We start from the raw sequence: 22,455 nt of genomic DNA, 5'->3' as shown, positions 1-22,455 counted from the left end.
AGCCCCAGCCCCAGATGCCAACAGCGTTCATTTTTGGAGGCGGTGGCCTGGGAGAATCAAGCAGCTGATCTGAATCTCAGCCCTGAGTGGAGGCCCTGGGGTGAGGAGGAGCACTGCCACAGTGGAGCAGGAGGCAGTTGTGGAAAATGAATTCTACTCTCAGATCCTGGACAGAAAAGCCTGTGGTTGCTCCCAGACCACAGTGCAGGTCAGGAGAGGAGTAAACCCCTTTCCCTTGACTGTGCCACCGTGGAAGAACTGAGAACTTACAGGTCCCTAGAGTATACCATCCACTTGACAAAGGACTCAAAAGTCAAGTAACTGGCTGGGAAAATGCCCAAAAAAGGGGGAAAAAATAAGACTATAGATGGTTACTTTCTTGGTGAACAGGTATTTTCCTCCATCCTTTCAGATGAGGAAGAACAAAGCATACCATTAGAGGAAGACATTCAAAGTCAAGGCTTCTTCATCCAAAACCTCCGAAATAAATATGCAACGGTCTCAGGCCACAGAAGACTTTAAAAAAAGATTTTTAAAATCAAGTAAGAGAGGTGGAGGAAAAATTCGGAAGAGAAATGAGAGCAATGCAAAAAAAAACATGAAAAGCAAGTCAACAGCTTGCTAAATGAGACCCAAAAACATGCTGAAGAAAATAACACCTTTAAAAATAGACTAACCCAAATGGCAAAAGAGGTCCAAAAAGCCAATGAGGAGAAAAATGCTTTAAAAAGCAGAAATATCCAAATGGAAAAGGAGGTTCAAAAGCTCACTGAACAAAACAGTTCTTTAAAAATTAGAATACAGCAGATGGAAGCTAATGACTTTATCAGAAACCAAGAAATTACAAAACAAAACCAAAAGAATGAAAAAATTGAAGACAATGTGAAATATCTCAATGGAAAAACAACTAACCTGGAAAATAGATCCAGGAGAGACAATTTTAAAATTATGGGGTTACCTGAAAGCCATGATGAAAAAAAGCCTAGACATCATCTTTCATGAAATTATCAAAGAAAACTGCTCTGATATTCTGGAACCAGCAGGTAAAATAAATATTGAAAGAATTCTCCTGAAAGAGAGCTAAAAAGAAAAAGTAGGAATATTGTAGTCAGATTCCAGAGTTCCCAGGTCAAGGAGAAAATATTGCAAATAGCCAGAAAGAAGCAATTTGAGTATTGCGGAAATACAAGATTGCAGAATAACACAAGATCTAGCAGCTTCTACATTAAGGGATCGAAGGGCTTGGAATATGATATTCCAGAAGTCAAAGGAACTAGGTGTAAAACCAAGAATCACCTACCCAGCAAAACTGAGTGTAATACTTCAGGGGAAAAAATGGTCTTTCAATGAAATGGAGGACTTTCAAGCATTCTTGATGAAAAGGACCAGAACTGAATAGAAAACTGACTTTCAAACACAAAAATCAAGAGAAGCATGAAAAGGTACACAGGAAAGAGAAATCATAAAGGACTTAATAAAGTTGAACTGTTCACATTCCTACATGGAAAGATAATATTTGCAACTCTTGAAACTTTTCTCAGTATTTGGGTAGTTGGAGGGATCATATACATATAGACAGAGGGCACAGGGTGAGTTGAATAGGAAGAGATAATATCTAAAAAAATAAAATTAAGGAGTAAGAGAGGAATATATTGGGAAAAATGGAAAGGGAGAAATGGAATGGGGCAAATTATCTCTCATAAAAGAGGCAAGGAAAAGCTTTTTCAATGGAGGGGAAAAGAGAAGAGGTGAGAGGGAAAAAGTGAAGCTTACTCTCATCACATCTGGCTTAAGGAGGGAATAACATGCACACTCAATTTGGTATGAAAATCTATCTTACACTACAGTAAATAGGGGAGAAGGGGATAAGTGGGGGGTGGGGGGGATGACAGAAGGGAGGGCAAATGGGAGGAGGGAATAATTAAAAGTAAACACTTTTGGGGAGGGACAAGGACTAAAGAGAGAATAGAATAAATGGGGTGCAGGATAGGATGGAGGGAAATATAGTTAGCCTTTCACAACATAACTGTTATGGAAGCCTTTTGCATAACTACACATATATAGCCTATATTGAATTGCTTGCCTTCTCAGTGGGGATGGATGGGGAGGGAGGAAGGGAGAGAAGTTGGAACTCAAAGTTTTAGGAACAAATGTTGAGAATTGTTTTTGCATGCAACTGGGAAATAAGAAATACAGGTAATGGGTACAGAAATCTATCTTGCTCTACAAGAAGAGAGAAGATGGGGATAAGGGAAGGCAGAGGTGTTAGAAGGGAGCACAGATTGGGGGAAGGGGTAATCAAAATGCATGGTATCTTGGGGTGGTGGAGGGGAGAGATGGGGAGAAAATTTGGAACTCACAATCTTGTGGAAATGAATGTTGAAAACTGAAAATAAGTAAATAAAATTTTTAAACAAAGAAGATCCACATGACATGCCCCTTAGTACAGCAAATCCCTTCTCACTGAAAAGAACTCAGAAACAGAGTGGGCAGAGAAAGGCATTTATTACACTTCTCACAAGTGTAAGAACACTTAGGCATTTATTATACTTCTCACAAGAAAGAGGCTGTGGGGTTCACTATGAACATCCCACATTGATACAGAGGCAGGAGTGAGGTTACACACTTCTGTCCTTCCTACTAGAGTAAGGGTGAGTCAAATTCTTCAAATTCCTTTTACTACATTCCCTCCATAAGCGGATTATATAGGTGTGGTTGGGGGGTATCTGTGGGGGCAGGGAGGTATGACCCCTCGAGCTTGAACTGGCTTTTCCAGTTTATCTTTTCTAATTCCCCCTGGCCCAGGATGGTCTTTGTCTTAGTAAAATAAAATAAGCAAACTTCCCTACAACTCCTGATTATCTCCTAATAACTTTTGTGGAAACAAAACAAGATACCATAACATCTCTCCTTACAACTCCAACCAATACCTTCAAAAAGTCATGCCTGAACATTTAAGTGTACTCCTGGAACCCTGATGAGGAGGTATAGCCTAGTTAAGGAAGCCAACTCATCTACAAGAGGGTAGTTGGAATAAGGTCCCTCAGAGATTTTAAGGGCTACACATGGGGTTTCATCTGTGATAAAGTTGGGCCACTCACATTTGTACAGACTCCCTAGAGAAATGTGCTACTCTGGATTTTCATTGATGGATACCCTAGTTTGGGGAATCTATTTGAAAAAACTGGCATTTTTTTCTCTTTTTTTAGGGTATAAATAGAGTCCTTTTTTTTTTCCAGCATGTTTCCTTTATAAGTTAGATCTGTTCCTACTGAGATGCTTTTTCCATAATTGAATGTTTCTGCACTAATAAATAACCCTGCAAAAGGTAAGACTAGAGATGTCTTGAAAGAAGGCAGTAAAGCAAAGAGGTTGAGATGAGGGGGAGGCACATCTTAGGAGTGGTGGATAGCCAATGCAAAAGTATAGAGATAGGACAAAAGGGATCATGTTCAAGCACTAGCAAGTTAACTAATGAATTTGGATAATAAAGTGGTAGAAGCGAAGTAAAGTGTTATAATATTGGAAAGGAAAGAAAGGACCTTATAGAGGATTTTATATTTGATCCTGGAGGTAACTGGGAGCCACTGGAATTTAGGCAGGGCAGTGTTACATGGCCAAAAACATGCCTTAGGAAAATAACTTTAGCAGCTGAAGGGAGGATGGACTGAAGTACAGAGAGCCTCCACTCAGAAAAACCAATTTGAAAGCTTTTGCAATATCCCAGGAAGGAGGTTAGTGAGGGTGCTACCTAAGTGAGGACAGAGATGTACACTGGAGATGTAGGGAAGGCAAAAACAACAGGATTTGAAAAGAAGTTGAACTTTCAGAGGCTATGCTTAGAAAGAGACCACACATTAAAATATCCACAGATGTCATCTGTCAAAGCTGAAGGTCTTAGAGGAAAATGGAATTCCACACTAAAGTATATACAATATATAACTGACTGAACAGTAACAAACAGCACTTGCTTATTTGTCTCCCCAATCCTCTCTTCCTTCTATTTAAGTTTAAAAGATGCTCCATGCCTCACCTTTCCTTAGGCATCTAAATACACCTGTATTCTAGAAAAACCAAGCCAAATGAAACTAAGAATAACACCAAAAAACTTGAAAACTATTACATTGAGACTACAGCTATAGCAACATCTGAAAATTTTAACTCTCAACTACTGCACTTGCTGTGTGCTACATTCCTTGAATGGCAATAAGTTCTTTTAAATACTTTTAATCTCTAGAAATTATATTATAGGACTAAAAATATTCTTCGAAATGAATTTGGTGATTTCTGCATAAATGAATAGTAAAGTATGAGAGGCACTAAGAATTCTTCAGAGAATTAGTGCCAATTTGTTGATGCATGTTCTTTTCCTGATATGAGGGCACACATTGAAAGACTCCTACACAAAGATCTCTAGACCACATATTCTACCAATCAGAAATACAATCCAGTTCACAAGATGCTCTTTTAAAATGCAAATATACTCCATTCCTTGCCTTCCTCCTCCTTCTATTCTCCCCACCCCCATCAAGCCAAAGTCTTGGTTTGAATAATTATAATTTATAAAGATTAAATTTTCTGATAGGTGAAATCAACTACATTGTAGGAATATGAGTTTTAATGACAGAAGAGGAAGAGGGAAAGGTAATTTGTGGGATAAGGTATGTTTAGGGAGAACAGGTTGGGGTGGAACCTTTTGGGGGGGCGGGATATGGGAGGAAGAGGGTTTGAACAGGTGGTGGACCAGATAAAGGACCTGGGAAGCAGAGACAGGAGTTGCTAGTTGGATGAAAAGTAGTACAGAAAGAAAAGTAGAAGATCTTTGTTTATTTAGTAAACTTATTTTGGAGCTCCTCCTGGAAGGGAGTAAGGCCTGATTCTAAAGGGAAATAAATTATTTCACTTGTCAACCTAGCTACAAGGCTCTCTTAGCTGGGATGCTCACCAGAAACACAGGCCTGGTAACTCGAAAAAAAAGCTTGAGTCAAGGATATGACTTAGTCTAGATGCTCTACCTCTTGGCTTAGGGTGTTTCCCCTGGCTCTCTGTCCTCTCTCCAAGTACTGACCTCCCTGGTTTCCTTGATCTCCTACTACAATCTCCCCTTCTACAGGATGCCTTCCCCAACCTCCCATAATCCCAATGTTTTCTTCTGTTCATTACTTCTTTATTATCCTGTATGTAGCTAGCTTTGCATCTATTTGTTTGCCAGTGCTCTCCCATATTCGATTATAACCTTTTTGATGGCAGCCTCTTCTTTTATCCACTCCTTTAAGCAGAGTACCTAGCACATAGCAGACACTTAATAAATGTTCACTGATTGGTTGGTGAAAATCATAACTGATGAAGTTAAAGCAAGATTTTTGGAAGATCAGAGAAAGTTAAAAGGATATGTTTGTTCCAGTCTTAATAAAAGACAACTCAAGAAACTTCTAAGAGTCAGATGCACTGCTGTGGGGAAAGTACTAACCTAGGCTTAAATCCTAGACCTCACAGTGATTTCTAGGATCCTGAGTTTCTCATCTATAATGAAGTGTTTGAACTAGATCCTTTCCAGCTCTAAATCTATGATCCTATTAACAGATCCTGGAGAACTCAAAGTAGTTCTGTATTTTCCCCCCACAGGTAGATCTAAGACTTGGCTCCCAGGTGTCTGAACATTCCCGTGGGGCCCCAAACTCTAGATCACCAATAAAGATCATAAGATCACAGAATCAGAGATGAGAAGGGACCACAGAAGACCTCTTTCATTTTTCAGATGAGGAGCGTGAGATCCATGAGAAAAGTAACTTACCCAAGGTCACCTCAAGGTGAAATCTGAACAGAGTCAGTACTGTTTTCACTGGAGTCCAAAGAAACTGTTTTTAGCTTGGTCCTTCCTTATATCCATAACAAAAGCATACAAGTTCCTTTCAATAACTGAACAGAATATAAAATGAAGCAATCTCTAGCAGCATGTATGTGGGAGGGATGAAAACAATAGGACAAGATGAGTAGCAATCCATAGCTTAAAGGTTCTTAAGGTTTAACGTTGGCCCTATAATAAGTGCATGAAATATATATCAGAAAATCAGAGCATGTCAGAGGCATCCAAATAGAGCCTGAATTTAAGACTTAGAAACTCTGATTAATGCAATGTAGGATCTCCTCATGAAGCATGCTACTCACTTCCATATCGGGATGCATTCAAGACAAAGAATAAGACACATATTTTGGACACAGGAATTCAGGAGTTCTTTTTTTTAATTACACAAATTTGTTATAAGAGTTTTGGTATTTTTTGTCACTGGGTCAGGAGTGCTGGGAGGTGAAATGTGCTAGTTGATTGAAAAATGAAATTTAAAATACATTTAATTTTTTTAAGAAGCAACAAGACAGTCATGGGAAATCTATTATCTTCAAAGAAAAATTTTCCATTTTTAAATAACAGGTAATTTTTTCTCACATGAAACATAAATTTTCCTTTTTATAATTTCCACTATTTGCTACCAGTTCTGCCCTCTGAGTACAAATTGAATATCTTATCTTTACTTTATATGATAGCCTTTCATGTATTTGAGGACTGCTATTGTGCCTAAATCTTGTTTTCTGTAAACTAAATACCACAGTACGTTCAGCTGATTTTCACCTTTTAAATTCTGAAATTGCACACCAAAAAAGGGCATTTCAGTACACACAGCAGAATTGAAAATTAGGATTCTATATGAAACCATGATTCTCCATTTAATAACACTTATTTTAAAAAAATATACATGTAAAAAGTATTATACACACACTAAATTCTACATATTACTTTAAAAACTGTACATTTTTTTTTTCAGCTTCCTAGTATTTTCTTCTATGGATTAAAAAAAAAACAACCATTTAATAGCCCTCTTTTTTTCTGCAACAACATTGCCAACTCTTTCCCTTGTTTCGTCCCATTAAAAACCAACAACAAAAAACCTTATAACAAATAAGCATAGTCAGGCAACATACTGTATCCAAAAATATTCATCCCTTTCTATACTTTGTGTCTACCGCCTCTCTGCATGGAAATGGGTAACATGCTTCATTATAGGTCCCCTAAAGACAAGGTTGATGACATAATCTTGAGGATCTTAACCATCCCAGTCACCCTCAGGATGAATCAGAAGTAGGATTAAATCTAGCTCTTTCTAACTTTGATTTTATCAATGAAGTTCTTAAAAAATGATACTGAGAACAGAACAGAATATACCAGATGTGACCATGGCAGGGAATAGGACAATCATCTTTTTATCCTCAATGAACAGCTAGCTTTCATCCTGAACCTGGATTCCTCTTCAGCACAACTCTACCTTCTCCTTACTGGTTAACCTCTCAGACATGATACCAGAACATCTCTCATCTGTGGTTAAGTACCCAATTATTTCCCCAACTCAAGATCAAGCATCACTGGCCCTTCTTAGGATGCCCCACCCTCTAAAAGTGGATCTTGAAAACTATGCATGGATATAAAACATAATCAATATATTCTCACCCACCAATACCAACAACAATTGGGCTGGGCCAGTACAATGCACACAACTATATTAAATTTCCTCACAGTCTACCTTTCCTGTTAAAGACAGTAAAAATAGATTGGTAAAATTCAGAAAGATCTTAGAGATCATCTAATTCAAAAGTCTTACTTTATGAGCTAAGAAACTGAAGTGGATAAGTAATTTGCCCAAGGTCATTTAGTAATTGGCAAAATCCAAGAACTGTCTATTTCCATCTCTCAGTAGTACTTTGACTATGTGTTCAATAAAAATGTTAATTTTCATTTGAAAGTTTTTTTTCAGAGCTATTAGAGCTGAGAGTTTGAAACAGCCTTTCCCTCTCTGAGTGTTATCTGTACATTTAATTACATTATTTCTACTCATATGTGAGCAATGGCCAAAACCATAATGATAATACAAAAATTAAAGATAGGAAGACTCAACATTAATTTATTAGTCACTTCATAAATACATTTATTCACACTAAAGTGCATCCAACACACACTGAGGAAAAACCATCAGATAAGACACAAAGTATATGAATGATGTAAAAGACTACCCTGCTGGACCTACTGAGAATCTTCAAGGAAAGCAATTCCCCATTCCCACTTCCCTGTTCCAGTTTTACTCTAAGAACATTTTAATTTTTCTTTACACAAGTATAATCATCAGAAAAGCAGGGCTAAAGGAAACTATGATTTTATCAAATGAGTTTATATATATAGAGAGAGAGAGAGAAAGAGAGAGAGAGAGAGAGACTTGCATACATTAAGGTTCTATATAAATTTTCATTACTATTAGCAATAATAATAGTACATCTTTAACACTTGAAGGTTTCCAAAGTACTCTACATATATTTGCTCATTTGATCCTCAAAATAACCCTATGAGCTAGGTGCTATTATTAACTTCCAGTTGGCAGATAAGGAAATTGAAGCTGAGAAAGAATAAATGACTTGCCCAGGGTCACTAAGCTGTTCTGAAGAAGCATTGACTCAGATATTTCTGACTCTGTTTCTAATGCTCTATCCTCTTCACAATCTAGTTTTCTCTTCCTCTTTATTCTATTATTATTATTGTCAAAATACAAACTACTGAAGGCAACAGAGAAAATGAATTATAGATTATGAGAAGTTACCAGTGATTTACATGCACTTTTCCCAGAAAGCAAACAGCAATCTAGAGGCAGGAGAACTATGCAGCATATACAGAGTTACTTAGGAGGCTTTGTCCGAATAAATCTCTCATGTGTTAAGGAATTAATGATTTTAAAGGTTAAAAGTGACAGAAAGCCATGTCATAGAAACCAGAGGTTCTGCTCAATTTATCTTTATGCATTTATACAGAAAGCAAAACCAAATTAATATAAATGTACAGACTAAGAGAGAAAAGAGCCCTCTGTCGTTATGGACAACATAGATACTACAGCATGAGCTTCAGCCTAAAAATGTGATCTTCCGCCTAAAAATGTGATCTTCCTCATTAGCAGGTTTTCAACTTTAAATTCTTGAACCACCAATGTCTGAGGGGAAAATTGTTATTATTGTGTTCATCCTTCATTCCCGAAGAAGACCACATCATCAATGAAATGATGACATGACTTGCACTTGACTTTTCTGTGCAGCTCACCAGCCTCACTTCTCCTCCACAGCCATCTCAAGCCAGTGACCAGATAATCATCAGGATGACTGGAGATGGCCCAGGATGCACTGGGAGACCTTAGCCCCTTTAGGCCAAGGTCTATGCAGGTACTCACTTAGAGTGAGGTAATGCCCATTCATTGAATAGGCCTGTTTAAAAAGTAGCCAGGGCATGGCCCCTTTAATGAGGCAAAGAAAAAGGAAGAGATCAGGCTGAGAGGGAAACCTTACTGGGGTCAAGGTCTCCCATTGCATCCTGGGCCCTCTCCAGTCATCCTGATGAATATCTGGTCACTGGATTCAAATGGCTCTGGAAGAGAAGTGAGGCTGGTGACCTGCACAGCCCTCCCTCACTCAAAACAAAGTCAAGTGCAAGTCATGTCATCATTTCTCTGATAGCATGGTCTTCTTTGGTAATGAAGGATGAACACAATAATCTGTGAGTAGATGCAGCTGCCTGAATGGAGACCCAGCTAGCTGAGTAATTCAACTCCTCCTCTCCTGTCTGTCTCTCCCTCCCCTTCTTTCTCGGCAAAGGAAGGTGAATTTGGATGGCCAGAAGATGCCCAGTTAACTTGGGTTTTACCAGCTGGATTCCTTCTCTTCCCCTCCCTTCCCTTCTGTTCCTTTCCTTTCTTGTCCCCTCCCAAAACCTTAACCTACTGCACTCTGAAGTTCATACATGGACAACACAAGGCCCCTGACTAAGAGCTCTCTTCTGGACCCTCCTGGCTTAAGGGGGGAAAATACTAAGCCACTAAAATCTCAAAAGAATACAATTTTAAAAAAATTATTGGTTTCCAAGTTTGGTCATTATAGTCAATTTCATTTTCTTTCCACTGAGAATATTTTTCCTGGTTCTGCTTACTATTATCCTTTATCAGTTCATATAAATCTTCCCTTAAAACTGAATTTTTCATATTATTCATTTCTTAGGGAACAATAATATTTCACTAAATTCATGTATGAAAATATGTTTAGCCATTGCTGCCTTAAAGGTGAAATATTTTATTTCCAGATTTTGGCCACAGAAAAAGTGTTTCTGTAAATATTTTGGTGTACAAAGCACCTCACTTTTCATCTTTATCCTCCTTGGGGTATATGTGTGGCAGTGGGGTCTCTGGGTCAAAGAGTATAGACATTTTAGTCATATGATCATAGAATTATAGTTGGGAGGAACCTTAGAGATCAATGGGTACAAGTATCTCATTTTACAGAAGAGAAACTGAGAACTAGAGAAAGGAAGTGTCTAGACTAGGGGTGTGGCGAACCTGTGGCCTCAAGACCACATATGGCCCTCTAGGTCCTAAGGTGTCACCCTTTGACTGAATCCAAACTTCACAGAACAAATTCCCTTAATAAAAGGATTGATTCTGTAAAACTTGGCTCAGTCAAAAGGCCTCACCCAAGGGCTTAGAAGGCTACATGTGGCCTTGAGGCCCCAGACCTCAGATCTAGCCTAAGGTCATATACGCAGTAAGTGCCAGAGACCAGATTTGAATTTAGGTGCTATGATTCTAAATCTTGAGCCCTCAGTGCTATAGTATGCTGACTTCCTGTTTTTACTTCTATTAATTTGGATGCCACCCCACTTCCAGAATACAAATACCCACAGAATTCCCATTAAGATGTACAAATTGTAAATTCTCTGAGTGAAAGTGGATTTAAATAAACCAACATGTTCTCTTTTCTATTAACTTGGATATTTTCAGTACATATAAATCAATACAATCTGCTGAAAAATGCCCCAGAAATCAGATTCTAATTTTTCACACAAGTGAATCTGCTAGCTTCTTTCTATTTCACACCAGTTTGAAGGAGGAAGACGTGCTGTACTTCAGGTAAGATGATGATATCTGTAATGATAAGTATGATTACCCACCATCAATAGGATAGAGGTGATGAAAGAGAAGATATGAGAGGACACTCCCAACCCACATCTCCCTTCAGGTGAGCGATCCATGAATGTGTTTTCAGACTTTTTCAACTTAATGTGATGTTTTTTCATTTTTACTTTTTTTTGTCTCAAAAAATACTATTTGTTATATGGGCTAGATCTCTGTCTGGAATGATGAGGAGGATGGATTCTGGGAAAAACTGTGATGACAGGAAAAGCTAAAGACATCAATAAAAAATATTTACATTTTTTTTAATAAGTAAAAGGTTACTCTTCCAGTAGTGACAACAGTTTCACTGAGTCGTATAAATTGTACCTCACTGAAAGCAGAATTTAACCATTTCAATAATCAAGAAAATACCTGGGCAGAAGGAAAGGCAGTTTTTGGCTGGGACTGAGGATGTGGGATCCATTTTGAGAACAAAATAAATATAACCAAAAACATAAACAAGTTGATTAATAAAAATAATAGCTAACATTTATACAGAAATTACTATTTGCCAAGCATTGTGCTAAAGGCTTTACAATTATCTCGTTTGATTCTCACAGTAACCCTGATAGTAAGTGCCTTAATGTTTCCATTTTATAGATGAGGAAACTGAGGCAATCAGAAGTTAAGTGATTTGTTCAGGGTCACACAGCTAGTAAATGTCTGGGGCCTCTTCTGAACTGAGGTCTTCCTAATTCTAGTCCCAGTCCTGTGCTCTATCCACTGCATTACCTAGATGCCCACTCTGGTACCTGTTTTCTGTGGAATACCAGCATCCAAAGTGCTGAAACAATTTGGAAACAGATTACCAGAACTGAGAGTCAGAGCTAAAATGTCTGTATTAGAGGAGGAATACAAAATGAGTCAAGAAATCAACTGTCTACCTGACTCTACCCAATTCCCCAAAACTTTAGTCTCTTTTAAAAACTACAATGGCTAGTGTGACTCAACCCAGCTACTAATGACATAAATGTGGTCTGCCACGCCTCTTCCTGATCCAGCGGTTCTCAGAGGGTTACAGGCTCTTTTAATAATATGTATTCTAAAGTAAATTCCCCTTGAGATCAAGTATAAGGGTAACACCTCTGTAAACTGACATAGTCAAGGAGGAGGGTATTCTGAGCAACTGAATTTTCTGATTAATGGAGGATTCAATCAATAAGCTTTAAATGCCCAACAGAGGAGTTTGTACTTGTCCTTAGAGATAACAGTAAGTCACTGGAATTTACTGAATAGGGAACCTGTAGTTTAGGTGACTATATAAAGGATGACCAGAACTGGGGAGAGATCTGAAGTAGGGAGATCAGTAAAGAGGATACTGTAATATGCCAAGCAAGGGGGGATAAGAGACTGGGCATGGTAGATGTACAAGTAAAGAGTGAGGACAGAATGGGAGAGATGTTACAAATTACAAATTCTACCAACTGAGTGGAAAGTATGCTGAGAGAAAGTGAGGAGTTGTAGATGACACTGAGGCTATTTCATTCCATTGAATATATGGATGGATTTCTCAGTATTACCGGCATGCGAAGGGACCCCTTATTGTTATATTCCTGATTCTCCAAGTCAGAGATGTAATTACATTGGTTTATAAATCATGTGTGCAATATCCTTAACACTGGGTCTAGCTACTACTGCACTAAGTTGAACTTATTCGATGAGTTTACCAAAGGACAGAAACAAGAGAATGTGAGTTTATGTAAATCTATGCAAATTATATGCAAATTAGTTTCCTGACCCTAGAATGCTACCACTTAAAAACATATACACTAAACATCAAATTATGCTACTGTCTGACCCTTCCAATAACATCTACACTGAACACTCTGACCATTTGACAACATTTTCATATACAGACATGATTAATTACTATAGAAAGTTAAAAAAAAAAAAAACAGAGCCAGATCTCTTTAAGGTCTCCCCAGGTCCAGGAAACATCTGGATTTATCAATGACATTCAAAGCAATGATGAAGTTCCATGGAGATTCTACAAGGAAAGAGGTAATCTCGTATACTGGGGGAAGGACTAAACTTTCCACCAGAAGATTTGGGTTAAAAAAAAAAAATCTCTGCTTTGTCAAGTAACTTTGGGTAATTCATTTGCCATATTTGCGTCTCAGCTTCCTCATCTATAAAATGAAGGAGCTGAACTAGATTGGATGGTTTTTCAGTTTCTTTCCAAGTCTAAAATTCTAGTAAATAAACTTCTAGGTTCTACCAAAAGTAATGAGGTGCTAAAGCATGGCAAGCTCATACAACCTGAGATCTTCTACATCCTAAACTTCACAAAATACAACACTGAAGAATTCGCATCTTTAACTTTGGAGTAATCAGGCAGCAGATATGGTTTTGTCAACAGACTTATTTCAAAGGTTTATCTCAGCAAAAAGGATATTTGCCTTCACTGCTTATCACTACCATGTCCAGCTCATTGCTGCTTCATGGAAGTCTCAACAATGGAGAAACTGCTCTTCAAGGACTTTACTGTCAGGGACTTCTTTCTTCTCTCTGCCTGGATAACCTCAAGGTTTGGGAGAAATGAAGAATGCTCCATCACAAAATGGTGGGGAATTCTGCTCTAGTTCATACACTCTCTGAGCTACCTATAGAGGAAGGAGGTTGAGTTAGATGATTCATGAGGACTTATCCAGCTTTAACATTCAGTTATTCTATGTTCTTTCTGTCTCTTTGAAAAATAGCCCTGAGTGACCACCATAATGAGGCTTCCAGACTTTGGAGCTACAAATATGCATACTGTATAGCTCCTAATAACTTTCAATTACATAACAAGGAAGGGAAAAAGACAGAAGGAAATGAACCTTAATTAACAGGGATTTTATTCATCTGGCACATCAATCAAAAATAATTTATTAAGTGCCTATGATGTGCTTGGCACTGTGCTCAGCACTAGGGACAGTAAGGAGTGGGGGGGAATTAAATAGTCCTTGCCCTCAAGGAGCTCACATTTTCAAATATCTATCCATTACTAGGTCCTGACTATTTACATATAAGTTTAAATCAACTATACAGCATTTGAGATCCAATGATAAATAATTTCAGATTATAAGTCCTGGGTACTTAAATAAGAAAAATTAATTATAGTCATCATCATCATAATAATAATATACCAGGCACTGTAACAACCATTTTACAATTATCTCATTGGATCCTCATAACAACCTGGGAAGTAGACACTATTATTACCCCATTTTACAGTTGAGAAAACTGATTCAAACAGAATGAAATGATTGGCCTCGAGTTACACAGCTAATAAGTATCTAAGGCTTGATTTGAACTCAGGCCTTCCTGACTCTGGGTCCAGCATTCTATCCACTGTGCCACCAAGTTGCCTACCCTGTATATCCACAAGAATATAAGAAGAGGCAGTAGCATGATAAGATGCAAAGAACACTGGAATAGGAATCAGGCCACACATTGTGTCCTTAGGTATATATAATAATTTCTCAGACTTCATCTTTTCTTTTGGACTGGACGATCCACAATTGGAAAATTCAGAGTATCATAGATATAAAATTGGAAGGGATCTTAGAGGTCATCAAGTCCAACTATCTGACTTTACAGACCAGAAAACTGAAGCCTAAAGAAAGCAAATGACTTATCAAAGGCCACACAAGTAGTAAACACTCTTATGTTCACAGGATATTCACACAGGACCTCTGACTCGAGACCAAGTGCTCTTTCCACTCTACCAAAGATTTACTGTATCCAAGGAATACTAATATTCAAAAAAATCAATACTCAAAGCAAGTTTAAGAAATATGAACAAAAATGTCATTTTTAGAAATTAAAACCATCCAATCCTTTTCCTTCCAATAAGAGTTTTATAATGGTGTGTATGACTAAGTCAAAATTCACAAAATATCCTTATTTTCCTATTCCTCATGGAACATAAACCAACAGATCATTCAGACCAAGTACAGAGTCAGTAATTTGAACATTAGCCTAAAAGTCACAAACAGTGCTCAAAAAAAATTCATGCATTCTACTTGTTTTAAGTGCTTGTTGCTAAACTTTAAGAATCCCTAGTGCTGCAGAAAGATGACAGTGTCCTGGGCTGACTTGGAATCTTTTTAAGAAATAAATTAGGATTTTTACTTCCTTTTCACTTATAAAATGGAATATACAATCATGTTCCTTGCACTCTTGAAGAGGATGGTACCTAAAGCTGATATTACCAGCTGGGGGCTCCATCTTGAGTTACCTCACTGAAAATCTCAGTGAGCTACAGTCATTTACTGCCCAAGGGAAACCAACTGAATCTGTTCTAATGTTTACCGGTCCTTGCCTGCCTGGGGTAGCATAGAAGAGGTAGCATTCAATGTTTCCGTTAAACTCACTTACCATCAGGAAAGAAAAAAAATTAATAATACATCATTCCAGCATTTTTTTCTGCTGCTAGCTTGAAATGGATTTGCCTTAAGTGCTCTAGCATCGAATATATCAGCAATTTTTCACCTTTCTGACAAAGAAAAAGAAAACAAAACAAAAAACATATAACAGGGCCACCAGTCTACCTGGGGAAAAGATAACTAAAATGTAATTGTATTCCCCTGAGTAGCCAAGCCATGAAGCTAAAGAAAATCTAGCAAATACTGAAAAGGTATTGCTTTAATTTTTTTCATTCTAATAAATACTCAGATTTCTAAGAATGACTGTTAAATATACACAAAGTATGGGAACCCAGATGTTTGCTAGTGCCTACTAATAAAACTCCTTCCCACAGCAACATGCCATGTCTTTCAACATGACAGTATAAAAAGACAGAGATGATGTTACAAAAGGCAAAATCTGAGTGGCTTCCACACTAGGAATCATGATGAATCTCCTTCACCTAAACACATGAATTACTTCACATCTTTTCTGAAACAAAACCAAGTCTCAAGTGCTAGAGGTCAAGCTAAGAAACTCCAAAGAAAAGAATGAACCCAACCACTGATTTCCTAAATCAACATGAAGATGCATCATTTTATAAAATTTATCATGTATATGCTTCTTTTTCCAAATGGAGTTATTTAACCTGGTAGTTCAAGGAAAACAACTTCTGGGAAAATACACAACTAAAATGTTCACCAAATGGTGCTGGATTTGATACCAGAGGACCTGGGTTCAAATCCTTACTGTGCTACTAACGAACGATGTGAATTTGGGCAAATCACTTAATCTCTCATGGCTTCAGTTTCCTCATCTGTAAAATGACAGGAATAGACATGGAGTCGAAGTTCCCTTCCAGCTCTCAATCTACGATCCTCTAGGACCAAAAAATTGACAAACTGTATTTTTAGTAACATGAACATGAAGAGGAAGGAGCTGTTGAGGAGCTAGAGAAAGTCTATCTTTTTATAGTAAGAGAAATTGCTTTCAAACAAACAAGTACATGATTGAGAATCACACCTGCAGTCTGTCTCTTGGTACTGAGGCCACCCAAAAGAGAGCATTGAATTAGCAAAGGAGGGTGGGACGGATGGGGCAGGAGGGCACTGCTCTGAACATAGTAAAGAGGAATATGAAAGAAATCGCTACAGCAAACTCCCAGATGACAAACCAACCAATCACACACCTCCATTCATAACACAAAATAACACTTTAGGTTCCTAGGTCTTGTGTATGCTGCTTTGCTGAACAGTATCCAATAGCAGATTTTTTGTGATATGCTAAGAATGAATGATGTGAGGGGGTGGTATATCAGGTGAAGAAAATGGCATTGAATCTTTTTTTTTAATGTTGCCTATGATTTTTCATCTGTAAAGAGAAATCATGATGAGGAAATTTCCTCTGCAGATAAATACCTAATGCACCATTCATAGCCTTAAAATAATGCCTAAAGCGACAGAGCTAGAATATATCAAAGGTTCAGTTAAACCTAGGTTACAGACTCCCTGGCAGGCATCTATCCACTATGGCACAATTGATATCCTTTGTCATAGAACCTAAGAAACAGAGATTTAGATACGGAAGGGACCTCACAGTCTGTGTACTTGTACTCTCTCATTTTAAACATGAGAAAACTGGAAGAAGTGATATGGCTTGCCTAAGGTCACAGAGGCATACCGTCACTTACCGTGGCAAAGCCAGCACTGCAACTCGGGTCCTACGATTCCCAAACCAGCACTCTTTTCCCTGCATCTTATTGCTTGCTCATTATCAAGGCAGAACAAGACTATAAGGAGTTCAACTCCTATCTTCACTGGCTTTAGGGTTAGAAAATGAGGGAAATAGGGAATTAGAAAGGGAGAAGTCCTTTGAAAACAGAAAATAATCATTTCTTTCTGGAGGACAATTACAGGAACTTAAAACTCTCTTTGTCTTGAAATGTCCCTAGCATAGAACTAAACCATATTTTTATGGGCTACCTTCAAGGACTCAGAAATATGTTTATTAGATAAACAGCTTATTCTTCAAAGAAAGAAATCATAAGGGAATTTTTTTCTGAAACTAATCACACCATTAGGAATCTTCAGCAAAGTTAAACTGCAGCTCATTGGGGACAGTTCTGCATTGCCTCTAGTCTTTGTTATGAAACAGAAACAAGCTAATGCTGTAAAGCAGTCCGAGAGGGCAAGGACCTTGTTTTATGTTTTGTCTGCCTCGGAATACCTGGCATATTAACTGACGTAGAAGAGCCTCTTAATCTTTGCTATGTTAATTTTCAGTGGAAGAATCAATATATTTCAATAACAGCACTCTAGTATTCTAGCAGATCTGAGCAGTCTATTCACTTGTCTCCTAATGGCAAACTTCTCACCAATGATCACTTGCCTGGATTCATTCCTCAATAGTTAGTATACTGTCACAACTTCTATGCATCTCAGTGATTCTGAAATCTTCAAATATCAATGTATGAATCCTCATCCCCATCCCCAACTCTACTATAGCTTTTACTCTTATTCTCTTCAACTCTATCCAGGCAATATCCTGTGCCAGATGTACCTCCCCCAGCAACCGCCTTCCACTGTTCCCCACAGAAAGCCTACTACATAATTTACAAACTCCCCTTGGTTTTAAGTTTCTTCCTTTCCCACTCTTGTCTTCCAGCACTAGTTGAGATCTGGCTCCTTCCTGATGGCCCTGCATATCTTTTCATTAGAAAGGAGCAACACTGTCTCTCACTGTAGTAGTGGGGACATCAGAAAACTTGTTAATCAACAATGAATTCTCTTGGTCTCTCTTCTCTTCTCCCTCCATCCTATTTCACTTGCTGGTCTCCTTCAACACTCTGTCTCTTGATAGCCTCATGATCTCCCATGGATTAACTATCATCTCAATGCAGATGACTCCTAGATCTATATATCCAGCTCCAGTCTCTCTCCTGAGCCTCAGTTCCACATCATTAACATTCCATTGCACACTTCAAACTGGATGTCCCAGAGACATCTCAAACACAATAGTCTATAACTGAACTCATTTTCTTTTCCAAAAAACTCTAACATTATCTGAATTTCCCTATTTCTGCCAAAGATACCACCACTCTTCCAGTATCCTAGGTTCAAAATCTGAGCATTATCCTTAACTCCTCTTTCTCTCTCACCTCACATATCCATTCACTTACCAAATCTTGCCATTTCTACTATCAAAATACATTCCATATCTCAGCCCTTCTCTCTACTCACACAACTACTACCATAGTTCAGGTCCTTATCACCTCACCTCTGCCTCTCCCACCTCTCCAATCTATTCTATACCCTGCTGACAATGTTCTTTTCCTTAAGTGTAGCTCTGTCCAGGGGACTGTTTTGCTTAACCAACTCCAGTGGCTTCCTGAAATATAAGCTAGTCTGTTTAGTTTTTAGAGTCCTTCATAACCTGGTCCCACCTTAACATTCTACCTTCATTAAACATCAAGTCCTTCCCTCTCATTCTGCAACCTCACATGCACACTCCCTTCACCCCAGTCTCCCTACATCTCTGTGCCTTTGGCTAGCCCATCCAACAAGCCTGGAATGTGCTGCCCCCTTATTTCTGCCACTTTTTTCCTTTAAGCATTATCTTCTGCATGAAGCTCTCACTTCCAAACTACTTTACATTGGACTATTTTGAACAGTTTGGAATTTATTCACTTTGTATTTATGTGGTACAGTTAGAGTATTTGTTGTCTCCTCCACTAGAATGGAAACTCTTAGCCAGAAGGCTTTTTACTCATATCCACTGACCTAGCATAGTGCCAGGGACATAGTAGGCACTTTAAAAAAAAAAAATCTGTTGAGGGATGATTGATTGCTGAATAGGAATGTGGAGAAAATGGTGTTCTTTCTTCCTTATTCTGCTGCTCTCTTTCCCTTGTTCAACCCCTCCTCTTTTGCTTGAAGGGTATGAGAAGGAAACTTTGGAAGCATGAAAGTTGTAGGAGAGGGGAAAGGAAGAAAAGAAAAAAAAGAAGGAACATTGAGACCCTCTCCATAATTTTCAGGGATTTGTTCTGACCCTGGGATCCTTCTCTTAAGGGTCTGATCTACTTGGGAGCAGTGCCCCCAAGTTTTGTGAGAAAACTATGGTGATTCAGTGAAGACCTCAAATATGAAACATACCAGGACGTATTATTCTGGGAAATTCAACAACTCTCAGTGGCCCTTTGGGCCAAAACCAGCCTAGGAATATTGGATTGTAATCTCATAATGTATTATAATTGGATTTTAATTCATTAGAATATAAGCTTCTTGAGGGCAGGGACTGTCTTTTGCCTCTTTTTGTATTCCCAGCTCTTAGCAAAGCACCTCGCACACAGTAAGGGATTAAAAAACATTTTTTGATTAAATGATTGCCTGCTTGAATGTACCAGACTTCCTAGGGAAGAATGACTCTAGAAGATATACAGTAGATACCTCCTGGGATGGTTCTGAGGGCTGGTCTAAGCTACAATAGATGGGTAACCAGGTAGTGGCAGAAGCTTGGTGTGTATGTGCATGAGCACGCACCTGGGTATTGATGTATATGTCAGGTTTCCTATCAGTTCACAGCTTACTGAATTAAATTAGTAGTTCTGAAGACCTGAGAGATAGCTAGCCTAAGAGATAGCTAGAACATAAAAAGAAAAAAATGTATGGGAGAGATACCTAGATCAGCTAGGAGGTGAAGTGGGTAGAGTGTTGGCCTCAGAGTCCGGAAGAACTAAATTCAAATCCAGCCTTGGACATTCCCTAGCTGTGAGACCCGGGGAAGTCACTTCATTTCTATGTCTCAGTTTCTTCATCTTTAAATAGCACCCACTTCATAAAGTGTAATGAAGATCAAATGAAATATTTGTAAAGCGCTATATAAATCTTAAAATATTACCTAAGTGCCAATTCTATTATTGGCAGCACCACCATCACCACATTATTATCATTGTTGCTGTTTTAGCCATCATAAAAAGACAGAGCATCAGAAGACCTGGCATTTATTTTCCCAGAGGTCCATCTGAGATGGAGGTTCATCCTTTTTTCTACAAAAGGTACCAGGAATACTCAGTGAATCACTAATTCAAAACACAAGGGACTCGTCTTTTCTGCTTTAAATGATACAAACAAAAGTAATGAACTCCTCAGATTTTTCACCTCACATCTGGAGACACAAAGGCTATAATGCTTGACATTGCGAGTTAACTGAAAACAATTCAAGGCATCTTACTTGCCTTCATAGCACAAATTTTAAATGGATGTGGTTTTGTTAACCATAAAACAAATGTTTAAATAGCTGAGCAGGTATTCAATTAACCTTCATTAATGATTCAGGAAATATTGCCTAATCCTAAGAAGCCATGAGGAATGATGTTTTGAGATAAAAAAAAAATGTTGTTTTAAAGATTACTTCACCTTTTGAAAAGTGAAACTATTTAATGAAGTCATCTCCCTGAAGGCAGGGAATTATTTCATTTTATCTTTATATACCTAGAACCTAGCATACAACTCTGCACATAAGAGGTATTAATAAGAGTTTGTTGAAATAGGATGATAGGTAAGTCAAATAATATTTGTTAAGTATCTACTCTAAGTGCGAAGGATACAAAAGAGAATCCCTGCCCTCAATAAGCTTGCTAAGAACCAAGAAGTCATCAAGTCCAGGCTTCTCATTTTATAGATAAAGAGACTGAAGCCCAGAAAGATGGAAGTAAGAAGCAGCACAGTCAGAATTCCAATCCAGGCCTTTGGACTAAGAAATTATATCTAACATTATTCCCGCAGTATCACAGTACCATGGTTAAAATGCATAACTTCTAAGGGGCATCCAAAGTGCTTCTGTGATATAAAAGTTAAATGGATCATACAACCATGATGAGTGACGGTGCTCAAGCTATAAACTATGGGGCTCTACTGACATTTATTTTTCTATTTGGCTGTAGAATTCTGAGATTTTTCCCTTGAATCTCAACCCCACCCAACCCCCATCGCTGTTGTACCACACAGCTCCGACATGGCACAGAAGGTTATGATCAATTCTGGTAAAAGAAAAATGAATTTTAAGCACTTCAGTAAAAAACAAATCAATTTGCTTTTCTAGAATGGTCTTTACAAACTGTTCCCCACTCTAGTGACTGGGGAATGGTTTCATTATATGGTCCACTCAATTGGTAGAGAGGCTGCAGGAAGGTTTAGAACAGAGGTTCTTGACCTTTTTAGTTTCATGGGCCACTTTGGCCATTTGGCCAAGCCTAGAGACCCTTATTACAATAATGTTTTTAAATGCAGCCAATAAAATACATAAGACCACTAAAGCAACCAAAGTTTATTGAAAATTAAAAAAAAAAAATTTTCCCAATCCAAATTCATAGACATCCTGAAATCTATCCATTGACAAAAAGCTCTAAGGACCCTCTGGTATAGAGGTTTTAAGAAACTATTTCTTCTCCTTCTAGACTGTTATAGTTTTTAAAAGCCTCTTTTGTAAAAGCCTGCACTAGAATCTTTCACCTTGAAATGCGGTAGAAAACAACCAAGGAAAAGCTGGCAAGAAGATTTCTGTGCTGTGTGGCTTGCCCTTATCGAGTTTGCAATGAACTGATTTTAGGCAGCTTTTTTTTCATCCTTGAAAGAAGAACCCAAATTCTTGGTAAGTACAATTTTATTAAGCACAAGGCACTTAAGCAGATCAAATCATTCCCCAACTAACCTCTCCACACCTAATCCCTTTCTTCCTCTAACACTTCCCCCCATACTTCAATTTATAACTGTTGATATTATTATCCAAACACAATCTGTAAATGGCCTTTAAAAATAATAGGAGGATGTAGGCATATACCATAAAAGAAAAACTAGCAGCAATACTATTCATAGTTTTAATAGTTCAAGCCAGGAGCAGCACAACCTTATTCAACAGCCCTATACGAACCCAACATTCCAGATTACCAATGTTTCCATGGGATTGTGGAACATCTCCACAACCCTCCAATCTCAGTCACTTAACAGAATTTCTGTCTCCCTATCCTTCTCCCTCTCCT

The 22,455-nt window shown here is 38.1% G+C and overlaps 1 protein-coding gene across 12 annotated transcripts in view; it reads right to left on the bottom strand.

Annotated features, from left to right (window-relative positions):
* Positions 1-22,455, bottom strand: part of FARS2 (phenylalanyl-tRNA synthetase 2, mitochondrial) — a 643,321-nt gene that overhangs the window by 545,529 nt on the left and 75,337 nt on the right. The window lies entirely within an intron of this gene.

This window comes from Notamacropus eugenii, chromosome 4 (genome assembly GCF_028372415.1).
Source record: "Notamacropus eugenii isolate mMacEug1 chromosome 4, mMacEug1.pri_v2, whole genome shotgun sequence".
In the NCBI taxonomy this organism is placed as follows: Eukaryota; Metazoa; Chordata; class Mammalia; order Diprotodontia; family Macropodidae; genus Notamacropus; species Notamacropus eugenii.
This window is presented reverse-complemented; position numbering and strand designations above follow the sequence as displayed.